The sequence below is a fragment of the Melanaphis sacchari genome, unplaced genomic scaffold (assembly GCF_002803265.2).
Source record: "Melanaphis sacchari strain LSU unplaced genomic scaffold, SCAv2.0 Contig0_pilon_pilon, whole genome shotgun sequence".
NCBI lineage: Eukaryota > Metazoa > Arthropoda > Insecta > Hemiptera > Aphididae > Melanaphis > Melanaphis sacchari.
The window spans coordinates 17717563-17742742 of record NW_020270366.1 but is presented as its reverse complement, the minus strand read 5'-3'; the positions used below and the strand labels follow the sequence as shown (position 1 = coordinate 17742742).

Genomic DNA, 25180 nt, shown 5'->3' with positions numbered 1-25180 from the left:
ATTTATTATTTTTTAGTAGGGTTGATATGGAAATTACATCTAAATCAACGAATAAATTCACATTGTTTAAAAGAAAAATGCTTGTAGAATAATTTAATTTATTTATTTTTTTTTATAAATAAAAGGGTATTTTTTTAGGTTTATAATTTTACTTACGAATACATTATTTTCAATCAATTTAAATCTCAATACATTATTATTTAGTTTAAAACAAGTTTCTTAGTGATCACTATTTTTTAGATGGATTTTAATAAGAATTTAAAAAATACACATTTTATTATTATACAATGATATATCCTACTTCCTTTATAATATACTACATAGCATGTATTATGTATAAGGGTATACTACTTACTATCCATTTAATATAAATCAATCATAATTTTAAAACAATAAAGTTTTTAAGTATATTTTTATGATTTATAATTGTTTTTTTTGCTTTTTTTATTGCATGAAAATATATAACCATCCATTAGAATGTAAGTTTTTTTTAACAAAAAAAATTTTTTTTTTCTAAATCATAATAGTACATTGTTTAAAATTAAATTTAATATTGAATAAATTCATTTATAATTTTTTTTTATAAATAAAATGGTATTTTCATTGAAATAAGATTTTTAGTGTTCACTACTTTTTAAATGAATTTTAATGAAAATTTAAAAATAAAAAAGTAAATATTAATACACTGATATATCATAGGTACTTTATTATTTATGATATACTATGTAGCGTATATTATGTATACGAGTATACTACTTACTATCCATTTAATATAAATCACTTATTAGTTTAAGGACGACAAAGTTTTTATTAATATTTTTGTCATCTATAATTTTTTTTTATGTTTTTTTTTTTTATTGCATGAAAATATATAACTGTCCATTAGATTGTAAGTTAATTTTTAACAAAATAATCATTTTCTTTTTTTTTTTTAAATATTCATGATACATCGTAATAAAATAATAATGAATATTTTTGTATTTATATAGTTATTTATTATTTATTAATCTATGGTTGTGCTTATGTAGAATTTAGTTCTAAATCATCATTTTAATTCACATTGTCTAAAAGAAAAAATGATTTTAGAAGAAATTCATTTATATTATTTTTTCTAAATATAAGGGTATTTTTATTGGTTTATAAATTATAATATTTTTATGATTATATTATTTTCATGACATTATTATTTATTTTAAAACAAGATTCTTAGTGTTCACTATTTTTTAGATGAATTTTAATAAAAATTTATAAATAAAAACGTAAATAATAATACACTGATATAAAATAAGTGCTCACATTATAATATATTATATAGCATGTATTATGTATACGAGTATACTACTTACTATCCATTTGTCATAAATCATTAATTATTTTTAAAAACAATAAATTTTTTAAGAGTATTTTTATAATCTATTAATTTTTTTTTTCAATACTTTAATTTAATTGCATGAAAAAAGCGGACGACGAACTATTAGTTTGTAAGTTAACTTTTAATTAAATAATCATTTTTTTTTTTTAGTATTTATGATAAATCGTTATAAAATAAACCCTGAATCTTCTTGTATTGATATCGTCATTAATCATTTATTATATTATTTTATGGTAGGACTTATGTGGTAGTTAATTCTAAATCAAAGTTTAAATTCACATTGTCTAAAAGAAAATTACTTGTAGACTAAAATCATTTATATTAATTTTTATATATTAAAGGGTATTTTTATTGGTTTATAATATTACTTACGTGTACATTATTTTCAATTAAATCAAATCTCAAAACATTATTATTTAGTTTAAAACAAGTTTCTTAGTGATCACTATTTTTTAGATGGATTTTAATAAGAATTAAAAAAAAACACGTTTATAACAATACAATGATATATTATACTTCCTTTATAATATACTATGTAGCATGTATTACGTGTACGAGTATACTACTTACTATCCATTTAACACAAGTCATTTATTATTTTAAAAACAATTATGTTTATAAGTATATTTTTATATTTTTATAATCTATAATTTTTTTTTTTTTTTTATTGCGTGGAAAAAGTTGACGATCCATTAGATGGTAAATTAATTTTTAACAAAATAATCATTTTTTTTTTTTTTTACTATGCATAAAAAATGTTTATAAAATATCACTGAATATTTTTAGTTTTTATCATTTATTATTCTATGGTAGGGTTTTTATGGATGTTAGTTCTAAATCAACTTTTAAGTTCATATTGTCTAATAAAAAATTACTTCTAGACTAAAATCATTTATATTAATTTTTATATATAAAAGGGTAATTTTATTGGTTTATAATATTACTTACGAGTATATTATTTTCAATTTATTCAAATCTACATAACATTATTATTTATTTTTAAACAAGTTTCTCAGTGTTCACTATATTTTAGATGAATTTTATAACATTTAAAAAAAAAAAACTTAAATAATAATACACTGATATTTCATAGGTACTTACTTTATAATATACTATGTAGCATGTATTACGTATACGAGTATACTACTTACTATCTATTTAACACAAGTCATTTATTATTTTAAAAACAATTATGTTTTTAAGAATATTTTTATGATTCATAATTTTTTTTTATGCTTATTTTATTACATGAAAAAAGATGGCAATTTATCAAGCGGTAAGTTAATTTTTAATATAATAATCATTTTTTTAAATTTATTTTAGTATTCATGATAAATTTTTTCTAGAATAACATTGAATATTTTTAGTTCTTACATAGTTATTTATCATTTATTATTCTATGGTAGGGCTTATGTGGAAGTTAGTTCTAAATCTACGAATAAATTCACATTATCTAAAATAAAATTAACTGTAGAATTAATTCATTTATATTATTATTTATAAATTAAAGGGTATTTTATCGGTTTATAATATTACTCACGAGTATATTATTTTCAATTTATTATGATCTATATAACATTATTGTTATATTTTATAACGGTTTTCTTAGTGTTCACTAATTTTTAGATGAATTTTATTAAACATTTTTAAAATAAAGTAATATATATTGTACACCAATATATCGTACATATTATATTATATACTATACGAAGTATGTATTACGTACATGAGTATTAGAATACTAGCTATTCGTTTAATACAAGGCACTTATTATTTTAAAAACAATTATGTTTTTAAGAATTTATTTATAATCTATTAATGTTTTTCTTTTTTTAATTTCATGAAAAAAGTTGGCGATTTAGGTGAGTTAATTTTTTATAAAATAATAATTTTTTTTTTTAAGTTTCATAGTAAATTGTTATAAAATAACACTTAATATTTTTAGTACTTATTTAGTTATTTATCATTTACTATTTTATAGTAGGGCTAATATGGATAATAGATTTAAATCGACGAATTAATTCACATTGCCTAAAAGAAAAATGCTTGTAGAATAAATTCATTTATATTATTTTTTATAAATAAAAGGGTATTTTTATAAAGGTTTATAATATTACTTACGAGTACATTACTTTCAATTAATTCAAATCCCAAAACATTATTATTTAGTTTAAAACAAGTTTCTTAGTGTTCACTATTTTTTAGATGGATTTTAATAAGAATTTAAAAAAAAACACGTTTATAATAATACAATGATATATCATACTTCCTTTATAATATACTACGTAGCATGTATTACGTATACGAGTATACTACTTACAATCCATTTAACACAAGTCCCTTATTATTTTAAAATCATGTTTTTAAGAATATTTTTATGATCTACAATTTTTTTTTTTTTATTCTTTTTTATTATTGAATGAAAAAAGAGAGTTTTCCACTAAGAGGTAATTTAATTTTTAATAAAATAATCATTTTTTTTTTTTTTTGTTTTAGTATTAATGATAAATCGCTATAAAATAAAACTAAATATTTTTAGTTATTTATCTTTTATTTTTTTATGGTATGGCTAATATGGAAATTAGTTCTAATCAACGAATAAATTCACATTGTCTGAATGAAATCGCTTGTAGAATAAAATAATTTTTATTAATTTCTATAAAAAGGGTATTTTATTGGTTTATAATATTACTTACGAGTTTATTTTTTTTTAATTTATAGTATAATATACTATGTTGCATGTATTATTTTAAAAACTATAATATTTTTATACACTATCTGTAGTCCTTTACAATACAAAATTGTTGAGAAAAAAATATAATGAAAACCATGAAAAATTTTGAATATTAAAAATGATAAAAAATGTATTTCCTAAGTTATGTAAAAATATATGTTTTAGATACTTAAATATTTTTTTTTTGAAATTATAAATGTATTAGGCATTATATCAATATATTTATAAATATGATTATGTTATTTATATTATTCCTTACTTGTTTTTTTTTAGATTACCGCCATGAAGTAAATTTTAGTAAGTTTATTTTAAATTTATCTAACTACAAGTTTATGGAATTTGTTTTTACTTATACATTTAATTTATAAAATTTGTATTTTTCAATACTGAGTAATATAATTATAAAAAATTCCTGATCGTTTAAAGATAGCGATTACCTGTCATTAATTCTTCTAACTTTCATCAAATCCGTCATTTTGAGATTATGAGAGCTCTACTTTCAACTTTTTAAAATTTAGAGTTCAATTTACATTCATGTTTTAATATCGTACTAATGCATATTTCTAATTGGTCATTCATTTTATACTTAAATAAAATTAAAAATAATATTACTAATTATTACAGTTCATGTATTATTTTAAACGTATAATAAATTACTTACCTACTATATTATTATTTCTTAATTAATTAGATAATAATAATAATTATATTGATTTAAATTTACAGTGAAATCAACGGGTAAGTATAAGATATTATGAAAGTTCTTAATTCATTGTTAAATTTATAAATGAAAACCACTTTTTCGATAAAACTAACACTTCTTATTGTTATTTTTAAAAGTAATATTATCGTTATCTTATTTTCATTACACTCATTTGAGTCACTAGTTATGACTAAGGACTATAACTTGTAAGACAAGTATTAACGGCTATAATTATATGATCATAGAAGGCCGTACCTAGGAGGGTACTCTCCTTGGAAATTTTCTTGCATTACACAAATTAAAAATTTAACATCCTTTTTTTTTTATTATTAATAAATAATAATATAGCATTATACCACAAACAATTGCAATATAGCGCGAAGTACTTGAAACATATTCTGTAGCTGAAACTTATTTTCAAACAATTATTTTACCTTGCCAACTGCAGCGCCCGAAAGGACATTTTATTCTCTAAAAATAATTAAGAACTATTTGCTAAATATATATACCACTGAAGATAGACTAATTGGTTTAGCATTACTTTATGTACATAGTACATAAAAATATCCATGTAAATCCTGAGGTACTTAGTGATCAACTGTACTTTAAAATAAAAAAAGAAATATTTAAAATTTGTGCTGTAAAATTTAATTAAATTTTATAATATGTATTATGCCATTTCTCGTATTTAAATAATTATTATTAATAAATCTCATAAAATATATATATATATATGTTTATCTCTCTCCTGAAAATTTGTTCTGGGTACAGGCTTGTGATCATAGTTTTAAGTTATTGTAACAATTTCCATAGGTAGTTATAGATATATCACTAATTTATTATAAACTAGTTATTACAATATAAGCATGACAAAATTAGAGCATCTATTCTTAAATATAATAAATATATGACATACTTTAGTTTAACGTATTTTGAAAACCTATTAACTATTACATTTTTTAAATTATTTAACTTTATGCAGTGCCATTAAGTAGTAAGTATATGTATTATAAATTAAATAATAATACTATATTAAGTAATGTTGTATTTTAAGATTAAATTATATTTTTTCATTTAAACTTTTTATAAATACTGAGAATAAATAAATTATCGTAGAATTATGAAGCAGATAATAGATATAATGTTCAAATAGTGTTCAAGATACCTACATTTTTAATATAAAATTTAGTTAAAAAATTAAAATGTATAATAAATTCTGAATTTTTTCTTAATATTTAAATTAGACAGAAGTATATAAACCATATCCTTATTTTTTATACAGGATCAAACGGACGTTTAAGTATGATGATTTTTGAATAATTTTATTATCAATTAAACTTTATAATTATTTATAATTCATATATAACATTATTTTATTTTTCAAAACATATAGAAAATATGTACAGTAAGTAACTCTAACCAAATTATTGGCTTAAACATTGTAAAGGTCCATACAACAATATAATTACATATCAAAATTAAGTAAAATATAATATGAGCAATTAAAATGACAAGGAAAATTAATAAAATACCGTTGGATTAAATTGAAATAATTAAGTACCTTATATTGTGTCGTTACTAATATTTTTACAATTTGAAATTTATTAACTTATAATTTAAATTTTAAACTTTAAAAAAATCTGAATATATTGTACATATTAATATAAATATAGTGTAAATCATTTTTAATTATTGTTTTTGAAATTATATAGTGGGTGTTTTATGTAAGTTATCAAAATAAAGTTTTTTTTTTTTTTTTAATATGCAAAAGAATTTATTATTTAAAAAAGATAGTGTTTAAATTTTTACTTGCTAGTTGCACAAGTATTATAATTTATATTTTATCATTTTTTTTTTTTTCATATTTATTTTAATATAATGTACAGATGGAACTTCTGAACGTAAGTATTTTTTTTTGAAAATATTTAAGTTTATTGTATACCTATCTAAAACATATAATTTAAAGAATTTAAAATGTACTTTATATTTAACGTAAAAAAATTCAATTTTGAAATTATAAACACGAGTTTAAAAGTTATAAAAAGTAATTTTCCGTAAAAATCTTAATGTCATTATATACTATTTTACTTAAAAGTATTTAAATCTAAATTAAAACAGTTTTGTGATTTTAAATTTACTATGTATATTTTTTTGTATTATTTAATTATAAAAAACATTTATAGAAAAAATTAACGACGATAAAATATTACGTACATATTAATTTGATTCTTTTTATTATTTTGTTAATTATTTTGTGTTTAATACGAACATAGATCATATATACGGAACGATGGATAGTTTATATATTTCATAGTTATTATTACTTATAAGTTATAATAGCTTTATAATACCCGAGTAATAGGTATAATGTATCTATGGATACAACTGTATGAACCATGAACCACAATCTAGTGCATTTAAACTGTAAACGTGAAAAGTAGTTAATTATTATTATAATTTCATACAAATATTTTAATATATTAAATTATTTATATTATCTAAGTTTAGGTTAAAATATTCTTATTTTTCTAATTTATTTCTATGTCTATTATAGAAGTATTACTGTATTATACCTTTTTTGTAACATGCTTGTACTTTTACCCATGTATTTATTTTTTGTATATCCAAGAAACTATGTTTACAAGTTTCACAACTAATTGTTAAAGATATTGCTTCTTGTAAAAGTTTAATTATTAGTGCTGATTGAAGCGTTAGAAAATTTAATTTTTTTATTTAACTGACAGTTAATGATTTTTCTACCTAGCTACAGTGGTTTGATTTATCATTTAAAAAGTTATTGCCCAAATCATATCATACCAGAGCTTGCGCTAATGGGTAGTTCTAACCAATATGGGTAGTTCTAAATTAAAATGGGCAATTCTAAAAGCCAATTTGGTCATTACCAAAAATCGTGAATTTTCTGTATTATTGGCATATTATGTAATATTGTTTAATTTAATTATAATATGTATTTTATTTAATATTTTTTGTTTGGTTTTATCACCACAAATGTTATCAATCATGAATCCATTCCATAACATTTATTATCATATACATGTAGAAGATTGTATAATTTATATGATAACACGAAGCAATTCGAGCAATACAGTACTGATAATAATGTGACCATTCAATATTTAAACTCCGACCATAATTACCAATAACACAGAACAATATAGTATAATATAGTATATGAATCACATACTTGGTAAAAACTAAAAGTTATAACGGGTAATAAATACCACAGCTGATTTCTATATAGTATAAGATATCTGTGATAAATATTAAATACATAACTGTCACAATGTTTAAATATTGTTAAAAAAAAAAAAAATGTTTTAATTTGTTATTATTATTAATTGTAATAATGTAATGAATAAAGTTTTGAATAAAGAATTTACATGTGTAGTCATTTTATAGTAAATAGTGGTTGTTAAACGAATTTAGCGAACGGCAAATTTAGTTAATCTGCATGTACAAAAATATTAAAATGTTGGGCAGTTCTAAAATTTTCTTAGCGCTAGCTCTGTATCATACTATTAATAAACTTGAATATATCGATACATACGTATTGTTTAGTATATTGGTATGTGGGTAACTCGGTGCCTAACGTCTCTACTATTAATTTTATATGGTTCATAGTACATAACAAATAAATGTTGTTTATCTTTGGTAAGTAGGTTTTATCAGTGACAATTTAATAGTCAAAGGAGGACTATGATAGAATTTTAATGATAAAAATATTAGATTAGACACTTAATTATACCGAGTACAGTTTAACATATATTGAATTAAAATGTTAAAATTATATAATTTCGATTGACAATCTAGTCACAGTACGCAGAGTAAGTGTTGATACGAGACCAATTCAACTCAAAAATATGTAACATGCTTAAGGATTATTATTATAATTTTGTTAAGTAATTAACAAATATAAATACCTGAATGGTGGTAATCTGCAATAATACAGAACGAATGTAAGATAACATGTACGTCTAGGATATATAATTAGTGTAATATATATGTTGTACAAATATACATTATGCATATTATAATAATAAAATATAAATACTGTAATTGTGTTTCATACCATTACATTTCTGTATTGTTCAATGGAAAAATTTGGTGAATCTAGACACCGAAAACGATAAAACAATTAATTATATATTACCATATAATATCGATACAGACAGTTGTGAAGAACGGTAGAAGCATGACAAAATATTATATTGTATTAAGTGTTGCAATGGCAAGAAGGAAATTTCAGTCTTGGCCTGTGAGACAAAATATAAAACTAAATTCTGACTTCATAATATTCTATAAAAATTATTGTTTACTTTTTACTTTAAATTATAAAATATTTCATTCTTGGCAATTTTCAATTGTATGCTCAATACTATTTTTAGTTGTGTTCGCCTCCGACTAAATATTCATTTTAGATAGATAAGTCAAAAAGTTCATCAAAAAGTATGAATCAGATACTTGATTTTTACAAATAATTTGTTCGGCATGTGAATTTCATGTGATGAAACATGAAGATGTTAACTTCAACATAGCGTGTTCATAATATATATTATTATTATACCTATAATAAAAAGTCATTCAAAACTTGAAAATAATTATTTTTATTGAAATTTAAAAAAAAAAAATCGAAAAAACTTGAAAATTAATGTAAAATAGTATTGTATACGCTGTAAAGTGGATAGTATCCATATTTGAGAGTAAAGACCAATAAAATATACAGCAATCACCACATAATATAGTTATCACTCTCTGATTATTCAGATTATATAACTGAATTTAACATTATAACTAATAGTTAACCATTTTATCTTCTAGGTTTGGGCTCGAACTGGTTTCAAAGATTACAAGAGAGTAAGTAACCTATATTGGCTTTAATTTGTACGATTAATAACTCACTTAGATATTTTTTGAAAATATTTTAAAAATCATTATTCCAAAAATAAATATTAAAAAAAAATACTTTTTAATTGGTTATTAATATTTTTTATACAAATTAATAAAAATATGAAAAGTAGACATTCCTTAATATTTTTATAGGTACACTATATTGCTTTAATTTCCTATCTACTATAAAAATATCTATGTAAATAATGCAGACTAATAGTTATTTTTTTGATTGTATTTTCAGCTACACCACTATTTGGTGAATCATATATGTCATATGCATTAAGAATGATATCTCAACGTATGTATTACACTTACACACACTCTTACAGTGTACAGTTTACACTCAAGAAACTTTTTTTTAGTTTGTCTCACGCTATTTTGAAAACTGTATCCCTCAATCTGTAGTGTCGTATATGTTAATTAATTCCTAATCCCGACCAACACCAATGAAATGAAACACATACAAATAAAATATTATTTTATTAATAACAGAGTTCAATAGTGATCACATGTGTAAAGAACTGTTACACAATAGGAATCCACATGTTAATATAATACATCTTAATTTATTACTATTAATTATTAATATTAATGTTCGATTGTGTTGTACGATTATTCCCATAGTTTTCAACACAGATATCTGCTCCTGCAACATGATAGTTTAATTTCTGAAGTTACCATTTTTTTAATTTTTTATAATTAAATAATCTATACATGAGCAATGCTTGAACCTGTATACATTATTGAATGTTTCTCTTCTTATTTTGAGACTGTATTTCTATTAACAAAATTCTTTCCCAACCAACTTATTTCTAGTATTCTATTATTATATCCCCCACTTGAATGTCATATTAGTAATGGCCTTAAATTGATCAATTTTATTGAATTTCAGAATTAGACGTCTATTAATTTCTCCCAATCTGGTCAATTCCAATTGTTTTTCTGTAACAGCATTGAATAGTATAAAATATTCTTTTTTGTTCAAATCTATAACATGTAACTACGAGTATTTCTATTTAACTTTGTATTCTTATTTGTCTGTTTTCACTTCTATTTGGTTCAGTTATTCCCAATCTAGTTCTTCTGACTTAGCCATTTAGTTTTTGTGACTAATCATATCTTTTTTTTTACTCTTTCTATTTCTTCATAAGTATTATATTACCCTTGATAAAGACCATTTTCTATTACATCCCTTTGAATTTTTACTTATATCTTGCGTTTTTCTAGATATAGAAATTTATGTATATTGTATATATTTTTCAATTTGATATCTTAATATCAATGCCTACCTATCTAATTTAGACTTCTTTCTTCTTTACATTGAGTTCTGAGTTTTATTATATAATTTCTAATGAAAAACTTTAATTTTATTTGAATTTTTTCCCAAAATATTCTCACAAATTACTTCTTTACTCAATAGCTCTAACTTTATTCTCAAAGTCTCTTATTCTTTGTATTTTTTGTTCTTCATAAAGTTCTATTTCTCTATGGTATTTTTATTACTTATATAAATACATTTTTGATATATTATCGATATACTTGCTTATAATCAGACTTCTATTATTTTCCATTTGGTACAAAAATCTAACACCTCAAAATTTATTTTACTGGACGAAAATTAGCTATACTTTACACGTTCAAGACCACGAAAATATTTCATGGGGCATCATTTCTTCTTAAAAATAAAATTTAGTGTTTTCAAACTATGATGTAATTTAGTGAGGTATACTATTGTAATAATGTAATCTTATTAACGTTTTTTAATAATATTATATTTTTTTTTAATTTTATTATGTATCTGTTATATCACATACGTATAATTTAAGAATATTTTACATAGGTACTTGAATGGTTGTAAAAATATAGTTTTAATTTTACAGAAAATATATGACTCATTTAAATAACTACACACAATTATTGCACTAGTTATATTTAACGTAAGGTATGAACTAATTTTTGTTTTAGAAAAAATGCCATTGCCTAAGTCGTTAATAAAAGAATTTTATGAAAATGAACATTTGGAAAGTAAGCTGAATTTAAACATTTTTAGTTCAGCTTTTTAAAAATATTTTAATGCTTAATAACACTTATACTAAAAAAAATCAAATTCATTAATATAAAATCGTATGTTAGCTTGAAAATAATTTAAAATAAATCTAACTATAATAAATTGCCTATTAAATTCACAAGAAATTTACCGACTTTTTACCCCCAAAAATACTAAGAGATATCTTAAATTATATATCTCTATGAAATTAATATTTATTTTATAACAATACAATTATATTAAATATGATATTATATTATACTTATAACAGTTTAAAGTATAATTTTGATTAATTTACTAGGTTAAATTTACCATTTTTAAAAACAAAATTGACTAATTTACAAACAGTTATTTTTGATGTAATAGTACGCTAATTTTAAAATGCTTATATTAAGTAGATACTTATATACATTTAAGTTTTTTTTTTTTTTTTTATTTATTTATTTATTTATTTATTTTTTTTTATGTCATTTAAACAAACTTATAAAGTATATGATGGTAAGTATATATTTGTAATATTCGTATTTTTTTCTTTTTGTAAATTATGATTTGTCAAATTCAATTTAAAATTATCGAGTTTAAAAAAATATTCAAGCAAACTAACCACCATTCAGTATATATAGTAAAAAGAAACCATTTTACTAATATTATAGTCAGTTCGTCTGACTTTTAATGAAGCACTATACGAGGTTACCCTTTTAACGTAATATTATAATCATCATAAAATACACTTAAGTATGTTATGTTAAAATATGACCCTGTATATACCCAATGCTATTACTTCCTAATATAAATATTTTAAGTTATGATATTAGCAGTTAAAATTACTATATCTTTTTTAAATATTTAATATATTTTAATTAATTAAATAAAACAAGAATTACTTTTTTATAATAAATATTTCTAACCATTATAAGTTAAATTAACTAAATCTTAATTTGAATTTAAAAATTAAAATTAAATCAGGCAAGTAGGTAATTGGAGTATTGTACATCATTAGGCAGTATTGCATTTGTTACGAATGTGTTAAATTTGAATAAAATGATGAATTATTGTTCACGAAAAACGATTCTAAGCAAAAATGATCAGAGATTTTTGATCTATCATCCAATATTAATAAATATATTTCATGAATTATAATAAATTAAAAAGCTATTAGAGTAATTTATTTTATTATTAGTATTAAAATGATACTAGGTTGAGTTACTTTTTTCCAAGGAAATCACATTTATTATATTATTAATTATTATAATAGTTTATTATATTTATTGTTGTAACCGACTTTCAAATCAATTTGTATTTATCGTATAATAGTGTAAATAATTTTTTTCTCTCGTGATAAATGACACAAATAGTATAAAGCAAATAGATAAATTTATCTATATATATAAGCACTTAAAATACTTATAAATAGCAAAAAAAAATGTCAAAATGCATTATGTATATAAAATTGTAATATAAACATTTAGTAAAAATTTAAAGTATATACTCATATAATTATAAACTTTTAAATAAGAATAAAATAACAAAATTGATTTTCTCAAAATCTAGATTTATGCTAAAGTTATGAATACCCTATAATAATGGTTTTGTTTTCTTTAATTATTTATAAAAGTGCTAGAAATGTATAACTTCTGATCCCCAAAGCTTCAACTAGATCCACTTAATTTTTAAAATAGATTTTCTACACAGAATAAAAAAAAAAAACATACATAATTATAAAATGTATTCGTCACTCCACTAAGAGACTAAAATATTCTGTATAAATTTATACTCGTATAATTAAAACTAAATAGGCTAATAAATCAAAAAAAGTTAAATTTATAATATTTATTTGAACACAAATTTATAGAATTTATACTAATGAAATTAATTTTTCATTCAAGAAAATTATTAAATTATATATGTTTATTAGATTTCGATTGTTGGCCTGAGTTAGATTCAACATTTGTTATGTATTACATATTTAACTGTGAGTATAATTAATATATATAATGTAAATGTTTTTGGGCTAAATACAAATTTTTTTTGATCGATATTATGATGTCATTTAAATTTCTTACATTTAGATTACTGTTATTATTATTATTATTATTATTTGATCAAAATGTTCGTAAGGTTAACACTAGCAATCGGTGATGGATATAATTACTACTAAATTTAATTATGGCTTTAAAATATTATACGAAGTTAATTTTTTTTTATGCAGCACACAATTTATCAATATAAAAAAAAAATGTGATTTGTGTAATAAAATAATTAGATAAAAGTTTACTATTATTAGCCAAGTATTATTTTTTAATATAATAAGTTATAGGTAAATTATTTAGTATTAAAATAATTTCTATAATTAATTTTTTTTTTTTTTTTTTGTCATTAATATTATTAAATATTAATTTTAGGTGAATTTGAAACAATGCCTGAATTTGAGGTGGTAGAAGAGTCATCCTAAATTTAAAATAATCTAAAAATTAAATAATTAATAATTATCAAAATCTTGGATTATGTTCTTATTAACTTTAATAAATTTATTAAATAAATGTATTGCTTAAATAATATTTATATGAAAATATTGTCATCGTAATACTCACATACTCATATATAAGCAAAATAATAAAATATATTTTAGTTTTAGAATTTATTATTGAAAAAAAAATTATAATTTATTATGATAACTACATAGATATAATATGTTGTATATTAATAAGTGCATGACAATAAAATTAAATGATACCTATCTAATGTTTTTTTGATTTGTCTCTTATTGATTATGGTTTTATTTTTATCTTCTTTAAATATAACGTATAGGCAAGCCTAAATGTTGTGTTATACAAATGTTCATTCTTTAAATCATATGTGCTTAAATAATTTATTTTTTCATATTATTTTTTGGTATAAAACTGTTAAATGTTAAAATATTGCATTTTTATTTTTTTATTTATTACTTTATATTTGTATGATATAATATATTATTTAATATAATACCTATACCAGCAATCGGCTTCAATGTGTACCTATATATACTAATTGATTTTATTGTTTTTTCTGTATTTTTCGATTATTTTATACTTGTGAACATATTGTATTCGTTTTGGATACTAAAAGTATGTTTTTATATGTAAAATGCGCAATGTTATATTTTGCCATTTTTAATTTTTATATTTTATATACTTTTAAATGACTTTATCTTTGGCGACGGCGACTAAACAAATCGATCAATTACGCTATAAAAGTATAGATGTTCTCTCTTCTATTTTATTTTATATAATTTACATCTGTGTAATACAACGTTTAACCCAATTTCATTTGATATAGTATAAATGTACATTCGATTACTGCTATGTTAATGATTGTGTTTCCTCTTCTATGAAATATAAGTGTTTATTAATTTAATCAATATTATATTATATTTATAAAAGATCGACAATAATGTAGTTGTTTTGCCTATCAATACCCCGTGAATATGAATATTTAGCGTTGACTTAATTTAATTTTTTTTTTTCGTTCTGAGATTTGAGATTTTATTTTTCATAATTCGTTAGTCGTTACATGCGTTTAAACGTCAATATTACAATATAGTCAATGTATAAGACGTGAATGAAGAATCAAGAACTATAATATCTCTATGGTTTTTTATTTATGTTACATTATATTTAATTTTTTTGATTTACACATTTTTAATAAGCTATTTGACACGTATAAAAAAAACAAATGTATTTAAATACCTTAAATTATATTTATTTGTTTGCAATACACTTATTAAATTGCAACCGTTAGTTTTTGGTTAGTATATAAAAGAATAAATAGTTGAAATATGTATTTTTGTATTTATTCAATACATTAACTAAAATTATGCTCGTCATTAAACTCACATACAGTTTAACTAATTATTATTATGTTATGAACAAACGGAATTTTGTACATTAATGGTTGCACATAATTTTATAGTTCATACACTATGTACGGTATCTCATAATCTATCTACAGGAACTATCTACTGGAACGCTATGCACAGTTAAATAAAATTAAAATAATTTATTACATCTCGGTCCATGTACTTCGATTGATGTACTTAAAGTTGGCCATACAGGATCAAATTTAATTTGTGAATCACCTCGTTGTACGTGCGAATCACAATGGGTTGACTGTCTACTATCAAAACGATAGTCACCGTGTATTGATAACGAAAAATTGATATAAATCGTAGCTCTGCTTGGTGTACTAACTACAACATTACGTGGTCATCTATTTTGTTTTGAAATAATATTACATCGTGAGCGAATATTCGGAGGTCTAATTATGACATTTACTCCGCTCGTCTTCATAAGGCCCGTCGCCCATTAGCGCACTCTCGTTTTATCATCGAATACGTAATTCCAACGTCTAACGCAGACGACAATAACTATTGACACGCGATTACGGCCATTAGGAATTAAGCGTTTGTTTCGTTTGTATAATATTTTACCTAAAGATATATTATAGCAATATGGAACATATTATAATTACGAGTTTTCGTGAAAGCATGAGCAGTTAAACGTTTTAACACACTGCCTTAGTTAACTAATTACAATGTTAAACCTAAGTAAATAATAAACATATATATTTTTAGCTTTTAAAATATAAGTATAAATAATTTAATTATACACAGCAGTGACTTACATTTTAGAGTTAATTCGTAAAAATAAAATGCAATCAAAATCTTGTCAGGACATATTTTCTATATATTGTGAACATATTATCTACAATCAGAGGCGTATTTTAACAAGTCGACCCCTCTCCGCAAAAAAAAAATTGTAAAAAACGCCATTGTCTACAACTGCTATTAACACTAATTAATATTAATTATTTTTTCGTTTTACTATATTTTATAAAATGATTTTAAATAAGAATAAACTAATTAATTATTCATTGATATATCTCGTATACAACAAGAAAGAATGGCATTTTTGACAAAATGTTTGGATATTATTTAAAATATTTGAAAGATATGGAATTACTATAAGTAACTCAGGTAGTTATATGAAAAAAAAATTCTAATACTTAAAATAAAGTATAAATATAATATACTTTTTATCAAAATTAACTTTAAATTTTTAGATTTAAATCTATAAATTGTTTATTATTAACTTATAACTTAAAATAACTGTTTTAATTATCTTGCTAATCATTGATCCATGGTACAATGTATAATATTATATTATATTTTAGATAATGAAAATATATCAAGTTTTATAAAATTTTCAAAAGATTCGAATAGGACCACTATATTATGCTATTATACTAGCATGTAAATCTACGTTAAAATACAAAAATTATTTCAAATTTCATATGTTTAATAAAAACTATCACTAAAAATAATCAATGAATATAATAATGAATAATAATTGTGTGCTATTATACAAAGACGTCTTTGAATATATTTTTATGAATTTTTTTTTTTCGAACAAATCATTTTGTAGAATCTACAATGAAGTGTTCTATTACAATATTTTATATTATTAAAATATTTGTTAGTCAGTTTGTCGAAAATAATATTTGATAATCGTACTATGCGTAAAATATGTTACCATTCATGAACCATGCACACGATTTGTCACGTCAAAATTTGCTACAGATGTAGCCAGAATTCTGTATAAATTAGAATATTGGTGTAGCATGCGAATTTATTCTGTCAGACAATTTTATTTTTATTTTATGAACGTGATAATGAATAATTCGCTACAGCAATTATACTAACAAATTTATATGTCAAACTAGTTAACAAATAATATGAATTATGGCAGCTACAACTAACTTGTAAAGTGAAAGACATTGTGTGTTTATGTATTAAATTTGTTTTAGATTCTGAGTGGATCAATGAATATTTGATTTCACAAAAATAATGTGGTTTTTTTGTCTGTCATTGCCTTTTTTCACCATCTAAGGCAGTAAAAATACTTTAATTTTTAACTTTAAGAATGGTTTATGATAATAAATTCGATCTATTCAGCATTTTTGGGATCAAAAGTAAAGAATTCTTAATTATTTCCTTAATAATCGAGTAGGGGGAAAGATTAATAAGGTAAAATCCATATTCGATCAAATCGGTTTTGTTTTTTGATATAACTCAAAAACAAATAACCGCATCAGTGGTGCAACTTATTGTAAAGGGTCCGTGTGGAAAATTCCGAACCGGGGCCCTTACCTATAAAAATAAAAAACAGTCATATCTTATTATAACTCTAAAAATATTGTTTTCTTACACGTCATAGTTAATAATAATTATTTATATTTTTTTTTTTTTTTATAAAATCAAGCATAAAAATTAACTTTTAATCTTTTTACGACAACAAAGTCAATTATTTTGTTTCAGTTATTCTAGTATCTACCTATAATGTATTATTGTACACGGCTAAATGGTAGACAAGTTTCTTACATAGGTACTCGTAATCTCTAAACTCAAAAGAATAAAGACATCATACTTTTTATTATATAATATGTGTATATTATAGATTAAAGTAAGAAATTGTAAATGGGATCTAGGGCCTTTAAAAATATTTAAATTATACATTGTTTTAAATATCACAATAATTTTAAAAACTGTGAATGCTTAAAGTATTTTTTTTTTATTATGTTACTGTATTAGAGTAACAATGGTGAAAACGCCATAAATCTATAGAATTGTAGCAACTTAATGCAAAAAAAAAAAATGTACATGGTTTGTAAAGAAAAGATTACAATATAAAAATTAGCAAGATTTTTCACACTGATACACATAATATACAAGTTGATACACTATCGATGAACGGCATATTCTTTAATAATTATTTTGTGCCACCAAATAAATAAATAGATAAGAAATAATCCGAAACGTTAAAATCTAAAACTAACACATTAGAAAAAGATTATCTCAGGATTATATTTAATTAAGTTTAATCCATATGAATTGTATTTATGTAACATCTATAATAATTTATTATTAAAAAAAAAAAAAAATTTTAAATGGATATTGTGTTTTTGATAATATAAATAACTAATAATTAATTTAAGCACCTTAAAAAAATATTAGTATAGTCGTATAATAATATACTGTAAAATTTTTAAGTTACGATAAAATAATATATTATCCTATTATGCTTACTATTGCATCAGATATTATAGGTACTAATAAATATATATTAAATATTTATATATATATTACATGGAAAAAATATTATATTACATTTTTTTTTTTTTTTTTTGCGAATTCATTAACTTTTAGAATATGTGATTGTGAATATTTGTGACAAATATTCTATAGTTTACCGTGTATAATAAATATATTTATAATAACGCAGTTTAACAAAGTCACAACAGTATTTTACATACCCAGATTAGAATTCATAGGTATATGATAATATATTATGATTAAAAACAACACACTGCACTGAGTGTCTAACCATAGTTATTTACCGACAAATATATATAAAGAAATGCCTAATCTACGATTTTCTCTACTTAAAACCAATTTGATTATTTTCCGATGGATCATGACCTTTTATATATATATATATATAGGTATATATACATATTTGTTTTAAATAAAGATGAACAAATAATAATATTACCATTATTATATTTTTTAAACATTTCATTTTACAGAAGTAATATATTATAATAAAACAAACAAATGTATAAAATTACAATCTTGCTGTATAGCAACTATAAAGATAACAAGTTTAGAGTGGGTGTGTATAACGATTAATGCTACTATAGATTTAGCAGGTTGTATTCAACCCGGCAAGATAAATAAAATAAGTATATAGGTTGTAAAAACTATAAAATTCTGGTTTGAAAACTCTTCACTGAAATATAATGTGTAATATTATATAAGTTATACATTCGTACATTGAGTTGCGTTCATAAAATATTAGTTGATAATTTAATGTACTTGTTAAATATTTTAATTGCATAAGTAGATATGAACTTTGATTATTGTAAAATTATTAAAATCAAAATGCGAAGTTTATTACAAACTGTATGCGATACTTATACATATATAATATTATTATAAAATATATTATGTTAATAATTTTAAGCCACAATGAATTATTTGAATAAAATAATTTTGCTTTTATCTCTATAGTAATTATTATTTACTAAAAAAGTGGCAATCAGTAGTGTAGTAAAATATAATAATTATAGTAAAAACAGTGAGAAAAAATTTCACGAGCCAAATCGGTCACATTGCATATTCATAGCACAACTACATCTATAGTTTAAAGTAATAACATTAATTACCGTGTCTAGACAAATACTAAATTTCGTTAATATAATATTCAATTTTTTATTTCACTTCGGTGTATGAGAGCCTTTTAATAGTCATAAGATATTTTAGATATTTAGGTCGCATAAATATAAAGTTCAAGATCGATGCAGTAATTAAGAAGAAAAAAAATTGTAATCTATATCATATTATCATGTTGTGCATTAACATACTCGTGTGTACGGATTCACTCCCGAGGACATGGTTAATTTCCTTGATCCCGACCGAATCAAAATTATTTGCATAAATGAAAAAAATAATATATCGAAAGAATTCAATTTTGCGCTTATCATTCAAATGTATTCTACGCTTGACGTAAGTATATGTATAATAACCATCGCATATTACATAAACATAAATTAATAACTTATAAATCTATAAACCCCAAATTAAGATTAAAAAAATATTTATTGTGAATTGTGAAAAAAAGAAAACACGAAAATAATACAAGATAAAATGGCAGAACATAATTTGATCTTGACAATAGAACACAAATAATCGATTACGTTCCGGTGAAAATAGAATGGTGCGCAATAATTGCAATCATAATATACATAGTTGGCGTAGATGAGTTATTATCATACAAATGATCTTCGGAACGTGCTACAGGTCACTATAGGCAATTTGGGTTCGAGCCAACAAAGGTTTAGGATAATGTACTACATGTTCATCCTAGTAAAATTAATGTTACTATCCACTAGATAATTTATGATTTTGGAATAAAATTGCACATAATAATAAATTATTAAGAGTTGAATTAATTAAGCGAAGACAACAGTTTCAAAAAATGTGTTTGTAACGACTGTAAAATCAGTGATGACACTTCGTGCTTTGAAGTCTTGAATAATATTTTTGGTAGGGATCTTGATTATTATAAAACTAGATGATAAATACTTACATATGATTTTTTTTATTATCATATAATAGCTGACAATTTTTAAATATTTCTCAAATATTAAAAATTAGTATTTAAAATCTAAAAACAAAAAGAAAATGATAGTAATTACTTTATTTTCAAAGTTATAAAATAAAAATAAAATATTCTTAAAAAAATATATAAATATAATATATAATTCAATGTGTACAAATTAAACGATTTAATAACAGGTGTTTTGTTTTTAATAAAATATACAAAATACATGCATGTTAACAAGATAATTAAAATGATTTTTTCAAAATTTTCGTAACATTGATTTTTAAATAGTTATCATAAACAACCCTGATAGCTTTCATTGGCAGAACCTATTATGAAAATAATTATTTACTTCACGAATCATGAGTAATAATAATTGTTCACTGTGGCTAAATGGCTAATACAGGTGAGTAATCCTTAATAACTGTATAATATTTAGCTTTTTTTATATAATCAATAGTTCTATTTTGGATATTATTAGACATCAAAATAATAAATTGATTTTGTATTTCATGACTCAAATAGTATACATGTGTTTCAATATTTATTATTCTTCTAACATGTATGTATATTATAGAGTCAACATTGTTTAAGAGTGTGCTAGTATGCTACATCCGTATGTATTGTTTCCATTTTAAAAACGCATAGAATAACAAATTTTTCTGTTTAAACAATCCATTCAACTTTGTCATGTTTAATATTACAATAATTTTAATTATTATAAAATTTAATAGTAAGAATATAAACTAGTGAATCTCATAGGCTTTTTTATATTTTTATTTTATAGTGAGTTATGAGCATTAAAAAAATCTAAATTGCTTATATATTTTTAAAATACTCATAACTCAATTTAAAAAATATATACGTATATAAAAAGCCTATAATTAAATTTACTGCAATAATAAATACGATAAAGTCAAATAAGTTATTCAAATCGAACAATTTACTATGCTATGTGTTTGTAAAACGGAAACTTAACATTTTAATTGCTCCTTTCCATTGTTTTTTTGTAAATAACACATTTGATTGACCTCTAAAAGCATTATTATTTTTATTAAGTAGTGAATTACTAATACTATTCGCTTAAAAACATCTCTCTAATACATTTATTCTTTCTCCATTGGATTAATTTTTTTCTATTGATAGTTGTATCAGTTGAAAATATTCTTAATTTTAACTCATTTTAGGATTGTATACATTTATAATGTATTAAATATAATTTATGAAATTATTATGTTTTTGTAAGGTGTTTCCAATCATTAATACACTAGTGTTTGCTAAACGATAATCATAATAATTATTTTACTAAATAATAGTTTACAAGGAAAATAATCAATACAATTTCCAATTTTGGAGTATACAAGCCATTGATGGTTAATTTCTTTGTTATTTGTAAATTTACGCTAGTAATAGTTTTTAGTCAATTTTAATTTTTGGGCATTCTTCATTAGTTGCCCAATTTTACATTTTTGTATTTCATAGTTATATATATATATATATATATACACACATATCTTAAAATTCATATTTCGTATTTTCTTTGGTCAGTTAGAAAGATCACTTCAATCATAAACTTGATCATTTTTACCATCACGTTTTGATAAAACAGTGTCATTTTCTTCTTGTACATTTGATATTGAGCAAATCATGGCAATTTTTTGAGTTATGTGTTATCCTTACTGGTAGTTATAAATTGATTTTCATCATCACCTCTCTGTAGATTACTATCCTTTGTTCCATCTTCTACATTTATTTATGTCTTAAAAATATTCAAACAAAAAATCAATACGCCATTATATTTTTTGTTTGAAATGCTCTAAAATAATATCAAGCGGGAAGAAAGTGAGTTTAAGTAAGTAAATAAAAAATCGCTTTCATTAAAAAATACAATTTTACACAGCACTAATTTTACCTACACGATAAATCATAAATTTACCTATGTTTTAATAGTATATAATTATGTTTATTTCGTTCGAACTATAAAATACGTATAAGTAGATAACAAAAAAATAAATAGTCAAGGAATTTACAATATCAGTTGCTTTTTCTGGTGTAGATTTTACAGACTAGATAATTAAATTTTTCGCAGTTACTCTTATTATTAAAAAAATAACTTATATGTGGGAGAATTTTTATTTGTCATTGCATTTTTAAATATATACCTTTGGAATTGATTACAAATTAAAAAGGTGCAATAGTTTTATGTTTGCAAAAGTATGGTAAAATTATTATTACATAAATGTAACAAATTAACATAATAACTAACCACAGTTCACACAATTACAAAATATATACACTACTTACCAGTAGTACTAGCAATTTACATTGGAATACTTTCTTTATAAGCTACAATGCTACATAGATGATTAATAACCTTTGCTGTTAAAGCCTTAAAAATAATTTTTAAAAAGCTACACGGCTGGACAATTAAATATATTTCACGTATAAATAACATTAAAACAAGTAAATGACAACTTAACGTTTTTCTGTTTTCAAGTTATTTTTAAACGTTACCAAGTGCGTTATCGCCGTTATCGCTTGTTATTGTTGACCGGGTTCGAAGCGTTACGGCGTTCGTCAATTGCGCCGAATTTGAGACACTACCTGTATAGTATACATCTATTGCGCCGGAAAATTTGACAATGACACAAACTATCTTAATTGGTTTTAATTTTCATAATAATTAGGTTTATTATATTATATTAATTAAATATTAATTTATATTATTATTAATATTATATTAGTTATATTATTTTTATAATAATTTGTACAACAACAAACAAAAATATATACATTACACACAATATATACAAATTATTTTCTAAAAGTCAATGACTGTAAAAGTTTTAAAATATTTGATATAAAAGTGACTTGTCTGGCAACATCAGCTTTATCAGATTGTGAGCCAATTAAAAATATGTCAAACAAATGGTCAAATATATCATATTTCATTTTGCCATTTCTAATAATTTTTCATGTCAGTTAATTGTGTTATACACGTTTATATAATAATATCTTTAAGAACCAATCAGCGCAATTGATGTACTCAATTTATAACATTGAAATACTAATCGACGCAATATATGTAATTTATGTATTTTTTTTTTTTACCTATGATTTTCGGCGCAATTGATATATACCCATGCGTTATAATTATATAGAATATAGATGTATTTATTCATTTTATAATGTATTTTAGCCCATAATTGGTATTTCAAATAAAAATATCAATTTCATTTTTCCATTTATGAACGTTATATATTCAGCATGATATATATTTTATTTATAAATATATCAAACAAGCTACTTGCATTGGTTATAAACAAAAAATTTTCCTAAAGTTTCGAGCCAAAAATCAAACAATTTTTTTTCTATGTGCCATTGCCCTTTAAATTTTGAAAAACAAAGAATAGATATGAGGCCTCAGGCAATTGCAATGAGTGAACCTTCCCCACTAGTGCCGTCACTGTGTAAATTGTATCATAAAAGCGAAACATCTATAGCCAATTTTATTATTTCGTAATAAATATTATTGTCTGTATCATTGTAGTTGGCATCTCAAAATGTTTGATGTACTTCTGATATACAAACTTTGGGCAAACATTAGCTCACATACAGATACAGTAGGTATATATGAACTATATAGTAGGGGTGATATGTGGCTCCTGTCATAGACTTAAATGGTTCGCAAAGGTTAAAGTGGTTAAACACAACTATTATTACAAAAAATGTATTTTCAATATGAATTTATGTATTGAAGAAGTATAATATTTTATTAAATTTTATCTATAGAAAAAATTTACAAAAAAAAATAGTGTTTTTGATATAATATTTAAAAATGTATTTATTTTTTCTTTTAATTATTATTAATTAATATCGTATATTGTTTCGTATTTTATACATTTTATTACAATTTTACAATTTATATCTAATTATCTTCTTTACTATGATCGTATACATACATTAATATGAATATTAATTTTTTTTTCATTTTGGCTCTTCCACATTCATTAATATAATGGGTGGCTTGAAAATCTCTTCATGCTAGCCACACCTGCTATACAGGACTAGATTTTAGAATTCAGAGATTTAGATTTGGCTTTAAAATTGCATGATATTTGTAATGAATCAAAAATAAGCTTGGCCAAAGTTATTGATGAAACTTTATCTTATAATAATATATTAACTTTTTAGATGTTATAGTTAAGTTTCTTTA

General features: G+C 21.9%; 3 long non-coding RNA genes across 3 annotated transcripts; all 3 read left to right on the top strand.

Moving 5' to 3' along the window:
- Positions 1–1378: 1378 nt before the first annotated feature.
- On the top strand, positions 1379–3235 carry LOC112593712. The gene is made up of 4 exons (XR_003114604.1): positions 1379–1481; positions 2054–2071; positions 2631–2648; positions 3223–3235. It is a non-coding gene; the product is annotated as an uncharacterized LOC112593712 (long non-coding RNA).
- Positions 3236–3799: 564 nt separating this feature from the next.
- LOC112593718 lies at positions 3800–5482 on the top strand. Its single transcript, XR_003114605.1, has 3 exons — positions 3800–3819; positions 4380–4403; positions 4833–5482. It is a non-coding gene; the product is annotated as an uncharacterized LOC112593718 (long non-coding RNA).
- Positions 5483–11712: 6230 nt separating this feature from the next.
- Positions 11713–14408, top strand: LOC112593705. Its single transcript, XR_003114603.1, has 4 exons — positions 11713–11745; positions 12257–12265; positions 13683–13739; positions 14170–14408. It is a non-coding gene; the product is annotated as an uncharacterized LOC112593705 (long non-coding RNA).
- The last annotated feature ends 10772 nt before the right edge of the window (positions 14409–25180 follow it).